Source organism: Hypanus sabinus, chromosome 11, assembly GCF_030144855.1.
Source record: "Hypanus sabinus isolate sHypSab1 chromosome 11, sHypSab1.hap1, whole genome shotgun sequence".
In the NCBI taxonomy this organism is placed as follows: Eukaryota; Metazoa; Chordata; class Chondrichthyes; order Myliobatiformes; family Dasyatidae; genus Hypanus; species Hypanus sabinus.
Window position 1 is genome coordinate 10851219 of NC_082716.1, and position 12075 is coordinate 10863293.

Here is a 12075-nt window from a genome sequence, read left to right on the forward strand (position 1 = left end):
TCTACCTCCACCCCTAACAGCTCGTACCATGTACCCACCACTCTGTTTACAATACCTGACCCCTAATACCCTCTGTAACCTACTCTAAAGTCAATTTACCGCATCCTTCTCACATAGCCCTCCATTTTCAATCATCAATGTGTGTATCTAAGAGTTTCTGAAATGCCCCTCATGTATCTGCCTCTACTGCCACCCCTGGCAGGGTGTTCCATGCACCCACCACTCTCTGTGTAAAAATAAATAAGTAAATAAATTACTTACTTACTTAAAAATAAATCCCCCCCCTACTTTTTTCCAATCACCTTAAAATGCCCTTCATGTTAAGCTTGCCCACTCTTGGGGGAAAAAGTTCCTGGCTCTCTATCTGATCTTTGCCTCTTATCATCTTGTGCATGTCTAACAAGCCACCTTTTATACTCCTTCTCTACAAAGAGAAAAGTCCTAGTTTTTCACTAGCCTGCCCTTTAGCACTGACTGCTCCCTTCACAGCAATTCCTTTGACCTAAGATAACACAGTTCTCACAGGGCCTGAATGCAAGCCCGAGTTGAATTCTTCTCTCGCCCGCCCGTCTTACTATTGAGGAGGAATTGCTGGTGAGCTTGTTGTCTCCTTTATCCCTTTCAAGGCTCAAAGTAATTTTATTATTAAGGCATGAATATGTTACTGTTGTAGGGGAAAGAAGGGTGAAGGCTAATAGTGATGTGGATTGTATCTAAGTGGGAGCAGGGAAAAGCAAATGAAAGCAGAGACATGGACGACACCCAAGTTTCAGGAACTTCATTAATCATATTATAGCGTGCATCCATTGTTGTCATAGAAAATTGGATTTGCTGCTGGACCTGCAGATAGTCATTTTATTCTATAATTAGGAGCTGGCCTGTTACTTAAGTAAGTCTACAGAATGTAGCCACCATTCAGTATTCAAAATGTAGTCTTACTGGTAATCTCATTAACACAGAGTGTAAAAGCCTTGCCAAATTCATGCTCAGGTAGATCAGATTTGGCTCGTCTCCTGCTGCACACAAGTTTTTAATAAATCACCCATTATTTGAACACCAGCTACGTGTGATTTTTTTTCAGTTTGTTGTTACAGTTACCATATACTACATTCAGATTCATTTTCTTAAGAGTCATAGAATCATAGAGAAGTACAGCACAGAAACAGGCCCTTCACCCCATCTAGTCCATACTGAGCCATTTAAGCAGCCTAGTCCCATCAACCTGCCCTGGGACCATAGCCCTCCATACCCCTGTTATCCATGCACCTACCCAAACTTTTCTTAAGTGTTGAAATCGAGCATCACTTCTGCTGGCAGCTCATTCCACACTCTCATGCCCCTCTGAGTGAAGAAGTTTCCCCTCATGTTCCCCTTAAACTTTTCACCTTTCACACTTAACCCAGGACCTCTAGTTGTAGTCCCATCCACCTTCAGTAGAAAAAGCCTGCTTCCATTTACCCTATCTATCAAAATAGAAGTACAATGGAATTTTATGAAAATGTGCATAAAGACTGACAAACAAAAATTATGCAAAGGAAGACAAACTGTGTAAATAAGAGGTAAATACTAAGAACTTGGGTTGTAAAAAGTCCTTGAAGGTTTACCAGTAAGCTGTGGAGTCATTTCAGAGTTGAAATCAGTGAAGCTATCGATTCTGGTTCGGGAGTCTAAAGGATTTATTTATTTTATTTAAGATACATTGCATTTCTGACACTTCAAGCTATGCTGCCCAGCTATCACCCGATTTAACCCTAATCAGAGGACAATTTACAATGACCAATTAACTTCCCAACCGTTACATCTTTGGACCATGGGAGAAAATCCATGCAGTTCATATGGAGAAGATAGAAACTCCTTACAGATGATGTCGGAATTGAACTTGGAATGATGATACCCTGGGCTATAATAGCTTCACACCAACCATGGATTGTAGAGTAATAACTGTTTATAAACCTGGTGATGTGGAACCTAAGGCTGCAAGATGATAGTAGCAAGACGAGACTATGATTTGGATGGTGGTGTCTTTGATGATAGATACTTCTTTCTTTTGACAGGCAGTGCTCTGTGTCGATGTACTCAATGATGGAAGAGTTGGAATTGGAATTATTTTATCAGTGTCAATGAACTGAGATACTTAGTTCTGTATATCATCCTCAGAGATTATATCAAAACATTAGTATATTGAGGTGAGTGAGGCCAAGATTCACCATAGATGTTGTGTCCCAGTTGCCTACATAATACACAAGACAGGGCAGTGTAGTATGGACCCCTGCTCGATGTGACTTATTTTTCAGAAATGACTTGGATGAGGAAGTGGAGGGATGGGTTAGTAAGTTTGCAGATGACACAAAGGTTGGTGGTGTTGTGGATAATGTGGATAGTTGTAGACCAGGATGTGGAGCTGGGCTGAGAGGTGGCTGATGAACTTCAACCCAGAGAAGTGTGAAGTGATTCACTTTGGAAGGTCGAATTTGAAGGCAGAATACAAAGCTGTTGTTATTATTATTTGTTTTGTTATTGTATGTGTACTGCTTGTCCTCTTTTGCATATCAGTTGTTGTCAATCTATGTTTCTTAGGAGTGGAGGAACAGACAGATCTTGGGGCCCATGTCCATCGGCCCCTCAAAGTAGCCGGGAAAGTTTATAGGGTAGTTTAGAACAACTATGGTGTGTTGGCCTTCATTCATCAGTGGATTGAGTTCATGAACTACAAGGGAGTGTTGCAGCTCTATAAAACCCTTGTTAGACCACATTTAGAATGCTATGGTCAGTTCTAGTCACCTCATTGTAGGAAGGATGTACGTAGATGCTTCAGGGTACAGAGACAAATTACCAGTATGCTGCCTGGATTACAGAGTTTGGGTACATCTGTCTGTGTATAACATGGGTGTACATTTCTGGGCAGACAGATCTGAGTGATTAAAACACTGGGGCACAGTCTTCCTGGGTGAAAGTTGGATCAAGTTTGAGCTCAGTTTGATGCCATGGAATACCATAAAATGTAACTACAGCCACGCAGTCAAAAGATGTTACATAGAAGTTTCGATGATGCACTTGATCTTTTATTACCCACAGTGACTCAAAAGTTCAGATGTAAATTTATTATCAAAGTACATATACTATATGTCTCCATATCTTGCCCTGAGATTTACTTCCTTGGGGACGTTCATGGTAGAACAAAAAACTACACAGAAACATAGATTGACAACAACTGATATGCAAAAGAAGACAAACATTGCACATACAATAACAAAACAAATAATAATAATAAATAAATAGTGAATATATAATACTGAGAACATGAGTTGTAGAGTCCTTGAAAGTGAGTTTGTGAAATCAGTTCAGAGTTGAGGTGAGTGAGGTTATCCATGCTGGTTCAGGAGCTGGATGGTTGAGGGGTAATAACTGTTCTTGAGCCTGGTGTTGTGGGACCTAAGGCTCCTGTACCTTCCCTTCCAATGACAGCTTTGAGAAAAGAGCATGGCCTGGAATGTGGGGTTCCTTGATTATGGATTGTCACTATGTTCGGACATGGCCCAAATGCAGAGCAAGACTCACTGAAACAGGTTGATAGTTCACAGACTTAATTTAGCCCATTAGAGAGAAAAGAAAACAAAAAATGCTAGGCTAAATAAGACTGTTACCTAAAACTCTCAAATGAACAATGAAGCCAACACTGTGGCTGAAAGTAATAACTAAATATTAAATGAATACCGCTAGTCCTCAGCGTCAGTTGACTCAACAGGCAAGGCTGAATACAAGCAGGCAGCGAAATGTTGCTGTGCTTTGCTCAAGTCATGACAAGTACTACAATGGTAAAGAATGGAATTAAGTACCATCACAATACAATTATAATTAGCTGATATATGCATATTCACGAGCATAATTGTCGTATTGGCAATGCTGCCAGATCTGTGGTTGTGACCTGGATGCCGCTTCTTGTAAACGTGCTCAATGATGGGGAGGGCTTTTCCTGTGATGGAATGAGCTGTATCCGTTACTTTTTGTAGGCTTTTCCATTCTTGGGCAGTAGTGTTTCCATACCAGGACATGCTGCAACCCAGTCCGCTATGCATCTATGGAAGTTTGTCAAAATTTTTTATGACATGCTGAATCTGCACAAACTTTTCAGAAAGTAGGGGTGATTTGTGTCTTCTTTGTAATGGCACTTACATGCTGGTCCCATTGCCGATCCTCTGAAATTACAACACCAAAACATAACATAGATGTTTAGATGATGCATTTGATCTCTTATTATCCATTGTGACTGAAAGAGTTATTCCCACTGGATTATCACAGGTAAGTGATATTGCAGCCAGATCCATTTAAAAGTGGGCTTTTCTCCTGTCAGTAATAGTTGGCTATTGGAGCATCAGAGTTCACAACTGTGTTGGGTCTGCTTTATTGCAGAACACAAGTTGCTTTCCACCTCTTGCATTTTGTTTAACTAGGAACACCCATACCCCCATGCAATCAACTGGAAAACGGCATTCTGAACACAGCAAAACCCACATTCCTCCTTTACCACAGCCCCTCTTTCTTTCATTAGGTACTATGGGATCCATAGTAGTGTAACAGTTAGCTCAACACTATTACATCTTGGGGCATTCCAGAATTTGGAGCTTAATTCTGACACTTTCAGTAGGGAGCTCGTATATTTTGCCCTTGAACTGCGTGAGTTTCCTCCAGGTGCTCCAGTTTTATCCCACAGTCCAAAGACATGCTGGTTAGTAGGTTAATTGCCTTCTGCAAATTGTTAAGTGAGGAAGGGTTGATGCCTTTCCTATTGCTTGTGTATGGGGGGCGGGGGACTAGGAGTGACCTTGGGGTTCTAACGTCTTCTGCCGTTCATTCAATGTTTTCATTTCTGCTTTGTGGATGTCTGCGAAGAGTAAGAATTTCAGGTTGCATACTGTCTACATTCTCTGATATTGAATTACACCATTTGATTAGGCTGGGTTAAATAGGTGGGTTGCTGGGCAGTGTGGCTCATTGGACCAGAGGACCTGTTCCACGCTGTTTCCCTAAACTAATTGATTAATTAATTAAAGATCAATGGCATCCACCAAGGAGCCTTGTTCATGTGAAATATCAGGTTTGTATTGAGCGGCTGCTGAAAAATCAGTTACAGTCGCTGCTCCTGTTTTAATCCACAGAAGAACTCCATTTCATCCATCACTAAAGTTCCTAATGATCGACATTTTGTGTGCCACTTCTTATTACACACTTTATTAAGCTGTCAGTTCAATTTTGAGCCTGTCATCACCCTTTGGTAGTAACTTTGCCATCATCACATTAACACAAATGACACTGCCATATTAAAAAGGCAGATTTACAGCAGTGTGGACCTTCACATGCACTGGATGACAGCAAGATATTTCCAGCCCTTTTTTTAGGGCATTTCTGCAATGCAGTTTGGGAGGCATTTCTCAGACCTCGACCCTTTGGTACATAACGCTTACGCGACAGGCTGGTGGGTGTATGTCTAGGGGAAAATTCCAGCCACCCGTCAAACCCCGCCTCTTGCATACATGGATGCTGTGTAATACATGCTAATGCAACATCGCATACACAATATCAAGCTCATACCAGGTACGGTTACAGAATACCCTTTATAAATCTTACTCGAACTAAGTGATTAATAACGATATAGCATATATGAAAGAAAGGAAAATAAAGAAAAGGTGCCAAAACTTATCAGAGTTCAGTCAATTTAGTGCACATCGTTGAGGCTCAACCATCGAATCGTCCGACCCCTCTGGGCTCTCCTCTGACCTCCACGACCCCGCACCTGGGACCACCTAAAGTGATCAACCGAGCAGTTTCGCACGCGTCCACCTTCTTCGCTGTCTTCTCCCTGACTCCTGAAAAGACCGCACAATCCCAGCTCCCAGACTCACAAGAGAAAATAACATCCAACCCAATTGGTTAACAAATGAATGCAATCCCCGTTATCAGCAACTTTAACCTAAACAAGCTTCGAGAATGCTCTGCAAGAAAACACACCCTCACCAGTTAGCATAACAAAGAACAACACACACAAAATGCTGGTGGAACACAGCAGGCCAGGCAGCATCTATAGGAGAAGCACTGTCGACATTTCAGGCCGAGACCCTTCGTCAGGACTAACCAAAAGGAAAGATAGTAAGAGATTTGAAAGTAGTGGGGGGAGGGGGAAATGCAAAATGATAGGAGAAGACCGGAGGGGGTGGGATGAAGCTAAGAGCTGGAAAGGTGATTGGTGAAAGTGATACAGAGCTGGAGAAGGGAAAGGATCATGGGACGGGAGGCCTCAGGAGAAAGAAAGGAGTGGGGTGGAGCACCAGAGGGAGACGGAGAACAGGCAAACAACTAAATATGTCAGGGATGGGGTAAGAAGGGGAGCAGGGGCATTAACGGAAGTTAGAAAAGTCAAAGTTCATGCCATCAGGTTGGAGGCTACCCAGCCGGTATATAAGGTGTTGTTCCTCCAACCTGAGATTGGATTTATTTTGACAATAGAGGAGGCCATGGATAGACATATCAGAATGGGAATGGGACGTAGAATTAAAACGTGTGGCCACTGGGAGATCCTGCTTTTTCTGTCGGACCGAGCATAGGAGTTCAGCGAAATGGTCTCCCAGTCTGCGTCAGGTCTCACCAATACATAACAGGCCACACCGGGAGCACTGGACACAGTATACCATACCAGCCGACTCACAGGTGAAGTGTTGCCTCACCTGGAAGGACTGTCTGGGGACCTGAATGGTGGTGAGGGAGGAAGTGTAAGGGCAGGTGTAGCACTTGTTCCGTTTACAAGGATAAGTGCCAGGAGGGAGATCGGTGGGAAGGGATGGGGGGGACACGAGTGGACAAGGGAGTCGCGTAGGGAGCGATCCCTGCAAAAAGCAGAAGGGGGGGGGAGGGAAAATGTGTTTGGTAGTGGGATCCCGTTGGAGGTGGTGGAAGTTGTGGAGAATTATACGTTGGACCTGGAGGCTGGTGCGGTGGTAGGTAAGGACAAGGGGAACCCTATCCCGAGTGGGGTGGCAGGTGGGTGGGATGAGGGCAGATGTGCAAGATCCACAAACCTTCCTGTCCAGGTAGACCTATTGTCTCAGCTTACTCCTGCTCCACTGAACTCATTTCTGCATACCTTGACACTGTCTTATTCCCCCCTGTTCAATCTCTTCCCACCTATGTATGTGATACTTCTCATGCTTTGAATTTTTTCCCATGATTTTAAGTTCCCTGGCCCCCACCGTCTTATTTTCACCATGGACGTCCAGTCCCTATATACCTCCATCCCCCACCAAGATGGTCTCAAAGCTCTTCGCTTTTTTTTGGATTCCCCTCTACCACCACTCTCCTCCATCTAGTGGAATTAGTTTTTACTCTCAATAATTTCTCCTTTGGCTCCTCCCACTTCCTCCATATGGGTCCCAGTTATGCCTGCCTTTTTGTTGGCTTTGTGGAACAGTCCATGTTCCAAGTCTATACCGGTATCCATCCCCCTCTTTTCCTTCGCTACATCGACGACTGCATTGGTGCTGCCTCCTGCATGCGTGCTGAGCTCGTCAACTTCATTAACTTTGCCTCCAACTTTCACCCTGCCCTCAAATTTACCTGGTCCATTTCTGACACTTCCCTCCCCTTTCTTGATCTTTCTGTCTCCATCTCTGGAGACAGCCTATCTACTGATATCTACTATAAGCCTACGGACTGTCACAGCTACCTGGACTATTCCTCTTCCCACCCTGTCTCTTGCAAAAAGTTATCCCCTTCTCACAATTCCTCCGTCTGTGCTGCATCTGCTCTCAGGATGAGGCTTTTCATTCCAGGACGAAGGAGATGTCTTCCTTTTCTAAACAAAGGGGCTTCCCTTCATCCACCATCAACTCTGCTCTCAAACGCAACTCTCCCATTTCCCACACATCTGCCCTCACCCCATTCACTCACCACCCCACTCGGGATAGGGTTCCCCTTGTCCTTACCTACCACCGCACCAGCCTCCAGGTCCAACGTATAATTCTCCGTAACTTCTGCCACCTCCAACGGGATCCCACTACCAAACACATTTTCCCTCCCCTCCTCTTTCTGCTTTTTACAGGGATCGCTCCCTACACGACTCCCTTGTCCACTCGTTCCCCCCATCCCTTCCCACCGATCTCCCTCCTGGCACTTATCCTTGTAAATGGAACAAGTGCTACACCTGCCCTTACACTTCCTCCCTCATCACCATTCAGAGCCCCAGACAGTCCTTCCAGGTGAGGCGACACTTCTCCTATGAGTTGGCTGGTGTGGTATACTGCGCCCGGTGCTCCCGGTGTGGCCTTTTATATATTGGTGAGACCCGACGCAGACTGGAAGACCTTTTCACTGAAGACCTACGCTCGGTCCGCCAGAGAAAGCAGGATCTCCCAGTGGCCACACATTTTAATTCCATGTCCCATTCCCATTCTGATATGTCTATCCATGGCCTCCTCTACTGTCAAAATGAATCCAAACTCAGGTTGGAGGAACAACACCTTATATACTGGCTGGGTAGTCTCCAACCTGATAGCATGAACATTGACTTCTCTAACTTCTGTTAATGCCCCTCCTCCCCTTCTTACCCCATTCCTGACATATTAAGTTGTTTGCCTGTTCTCCATCTTCCACTGGTGCTCCCCTCCCACTCCTTTCTTTCTCCTGAGGCCTCCCGTCCCATGATCCTTTCCCTTCTCCAGCTCTGTATCACTTTCGCCAATCACCTTTCCAGCTCTTAGCTTCATCCCATCCCTCCGGTCTTCTCCTGTCATTTCGCATTTCCCCCTCCCCCCACTACTTTCAAATCTCTTACTATCTTTCCTTTCGGTTAGTCCTGACGAAGGGTCTCGGCCCAAAACGTCGACAGCGCTTCTCCCTATAGATGCTGCCTGGCCTGCTGTGTTCCACCAGCATTTTGTGTGTGTTGTTGTTTGAATTTCCAGCATCTGCAGATTTCCTCGTGTTTGCAGCATAACAAAGAAGCAATTTTACTTTTAACAAACAAAGAAGCCATTTTGATTAACGTGCGCAGTACAGGCACAACATACTATTTGTATTCTCGACCATCATTCCTACCCATTGCAAGACCAAACAAAGAACTGCAAGGTCTGCCGAGAGGGTCTTCGGGGTCTCTTCCACCAAACCGACAAATTTACCTGGACTGCTTCATAATCAGGACCCTTAACGTTGTTAAGGATCCTTCCCATTCATCCAATAATCCTTTCATTCCCCCTCCCCCCCACCTTTGAGCGGGAGGTACCGTAGCATTAGGACAAGGACTGTTAGGATGGGAAACAGCTTCTTCCCCCAGGCTACAAGACTACTACAGATATCCCTGTCACTGCACAGGTCTCATCCCCTATGAAGAGACATTAACATTAAAATGTTTACTTTTTAACATGTCATAAATGTACTTTATACTAAGAGTCAATCTTATGTAATATAGTTTATTATTTGTGGTAATATTGCTTTGTATTGTAAGTTATGAATGCTGTGTTGTGCACCTTGATGTGGAAGCATCTTGTTTTGATTGGCGATTATCACGCACATGGTTGAATGACAATAAACATGAACTTGATTATAGCTGGGAAATTGAAATCTTACAGGATACGCCTGAAATGATACTCAGAAGTCTTTGAAGGGTTGCAGAAATTTGCATTGTGTCAATAAATAATTTCAGAACATAGAACAGTTGACATTTCAGAATGAGACCCTTCATCAGAGTGGTGACGGTTCTCAGCCAGAAACATTGGCTATCTTCTCCATAGATGCTGTCTGGCAGGAAGCAAACTGTAGGAATAAAGAGGGCCTTTTCTGGTTGCTACCAGTGACTAATGATGTTCCGTAGGGGTCGGTGTTGCGTCTGTTACTTTTCACGTTACATGTCAATGACTTAGATGAATTGACAGCTTTGTTGCAATGTTTGCAGACGATATGAAGGTAGGAAGAGGGGCAGGTAGTGTCGAGGAAGAGAGTCTGCAGAAGGACTTAGATCATGAGAATGGGCAAAGAAGGGGTACTGTTTAGGGAAGTGTTTGGTCATCCAGATTCGGATTCAGTTTATTGTCGTTTAGAAACCACAAATGCAATGCAGTTAAAAAATGAGACAACGTTCCTCCAGAATGATATCACAAATCCACATAACGTTTGGCAATCCCCGATCCAGAGTCCGGACAGGCTGCTGCGTATTAATATCGCGCTACCGTCTTAGCGTGTTCCCCGGAAAGGAGCTCCAAATCCACTGGACATCAAGACCAAAAACTAAAGCTACGAGACCTGCACAAAACCACATAGTTACAACAGTGCAAACAATAGCATAATTGATTAAAAAAAACAGACTATGGGCACAGTAAAAACAGTCCAAAGATGTTAAAGGACTACAAGTTCAAAAGAAATCACCACACAGTTTCCACGAGTCCCCAGGGTCCCGACAGACTCACCATCCCATGCCGGCGGCAGAAGGGAGTACCCCAGCTATGGACTTTCACAGCGCCACCCGACTCAGCCTCACAGACGCAGCACACAAAGAAAGCTCAGTTGAACCCAGTCTCGCAGACACAGCACACACCGAACGTGACCTGACCGCAGCGGACTCCAAGTCCGTCGAACCTCCAAGCTGACGACCATCCCCTCCAGCACAGCTTCTCCGAGCACCATCGTCTGCCGAGCGTATTAAGACGGCCCCGCCAACAGCCATCGGCAACGCGACCCTGAGGACTGGGGGCCTGTTCTTCCCAGCAGAGTCCCGGACCTCACAGCAGCAGCAGCAACGAAGAAGGTCTTCCTGGAGATTTCCCGATGTTCCTCCGTGCTCCCACCTCTGTTTTCAATTGATTATGATTGCGCACAGCACCCCACTTCACACATAACAGATAATCAGCTCCGGATGATGTCGCGCCTCCATCTTGGAAATAATCTTGGCCATGCTCTTTGGTAGACGGAATAGACATACCATTTGCTAAATAGGGAGCACATTCAGAAATTCTCAGATACACAGGTACTTCAGAGTCCTCATGCAGGATTCCCTAAATGTTAACTTGCTGACTGAGTCGGTGCTAATGTTAGCATTCATTCTGAAAGGACTAGAATATAACAGCAAGGGTGTAATGCTGAAGCTTTGGAGTATTGTGAGCAATTTTGGGCCCCTTTTCTGAGAGGGTGTGCTGGCATTGGAGAGGCTCGTGAGAATGCCCGGCAATGAAAGGGCTAATGTGCAAGGAGCGTGTGATTGCTCTGAGCCCGTACCAGTACTCACTGGAAATTAAATGAATAAGAAGGATCTCATTGAAACCTATCAAATGTTGAAAAGCCTCGATAGAGTGGATGTGGGAAGTCTCTGATTAGAGGGCATAGCTTCAAATTACAAGGATGTCCACTTAGAACAGAAATGAGGAAGAATTGCTTCGGCCAGAAGGTGGAAAATCTCTGGAATTTATTACACAGATAGCTGGAAAGACCAAGTCATTGTGTATATTTAGGGTGGTGGTTTATAGGTTCTTGCTTAGCAAAAGGAATAGTAAATCAATCATGATGGAATGGTGGACTGGACTCGCTGGGCCAAATGGGTTAATTCTGCTTCAATGTCTTAAGGTCCTGTGGGCCGACCTGCTGAGGTCCTCCGGCAATTTGTCTGTGTTACTTAAGATTTCCAGCATATGCAGAATCTGGCGTTTATCAACATAGAACAGTACAGTACAGTAATAGTAGGAGTATTAGCGTGGTCCCTCTAGTTAGTATGATTACTCTAAAGGGTTGTCCATTGTTGGGTCTTCAGGTAGCCGTAGAGGTCAATCCAGGATCCACATATGAGTCAGACTCATAATTCTGCCCCCCTTCACCACTTGCTGATTGCCATGGGATTTTATCTGGCTGGTATGTCAGTGTGGAGAATGCCTGTGTGTGACTTTGCTTAATGTGGGGAGGTTGAAACATGGACGGCCACTACACTGTACTCAACAGTGCACAGTGTGTCCAGTGGCATGGAATGCAAGATGGCTGGAGATTCTTCACTGCTGTAGCCTTCCTCTGCCTTCACTGCTCTTGTGATATGTCATCATCTTCCACCAG

General features: G+C 44.6%; 1 protein-coding gene across 2 annotated transcripts in view; it reads left to right on the plus strand.

Moving 5' to 3' along the window:
- The first annotated feature begins 215 nt into the window (after window positions 1-215).
- LOC132401687 (uncharacterized) overlaps window positions 216-12075 on the plus strand; it is a 28019-nt gene continuing 16159 nt past the window's right edge. For both annotated transcript variants that reach the window (XR_009514667.1, XM_059983772.1), the window contains exon 1: window positions 216-594. The gene's annotated coding sequence lies outside the window, so the exon portion shown is untranslated. The remainder of the gene's footprint in view (window positions 595-12075) is intronic.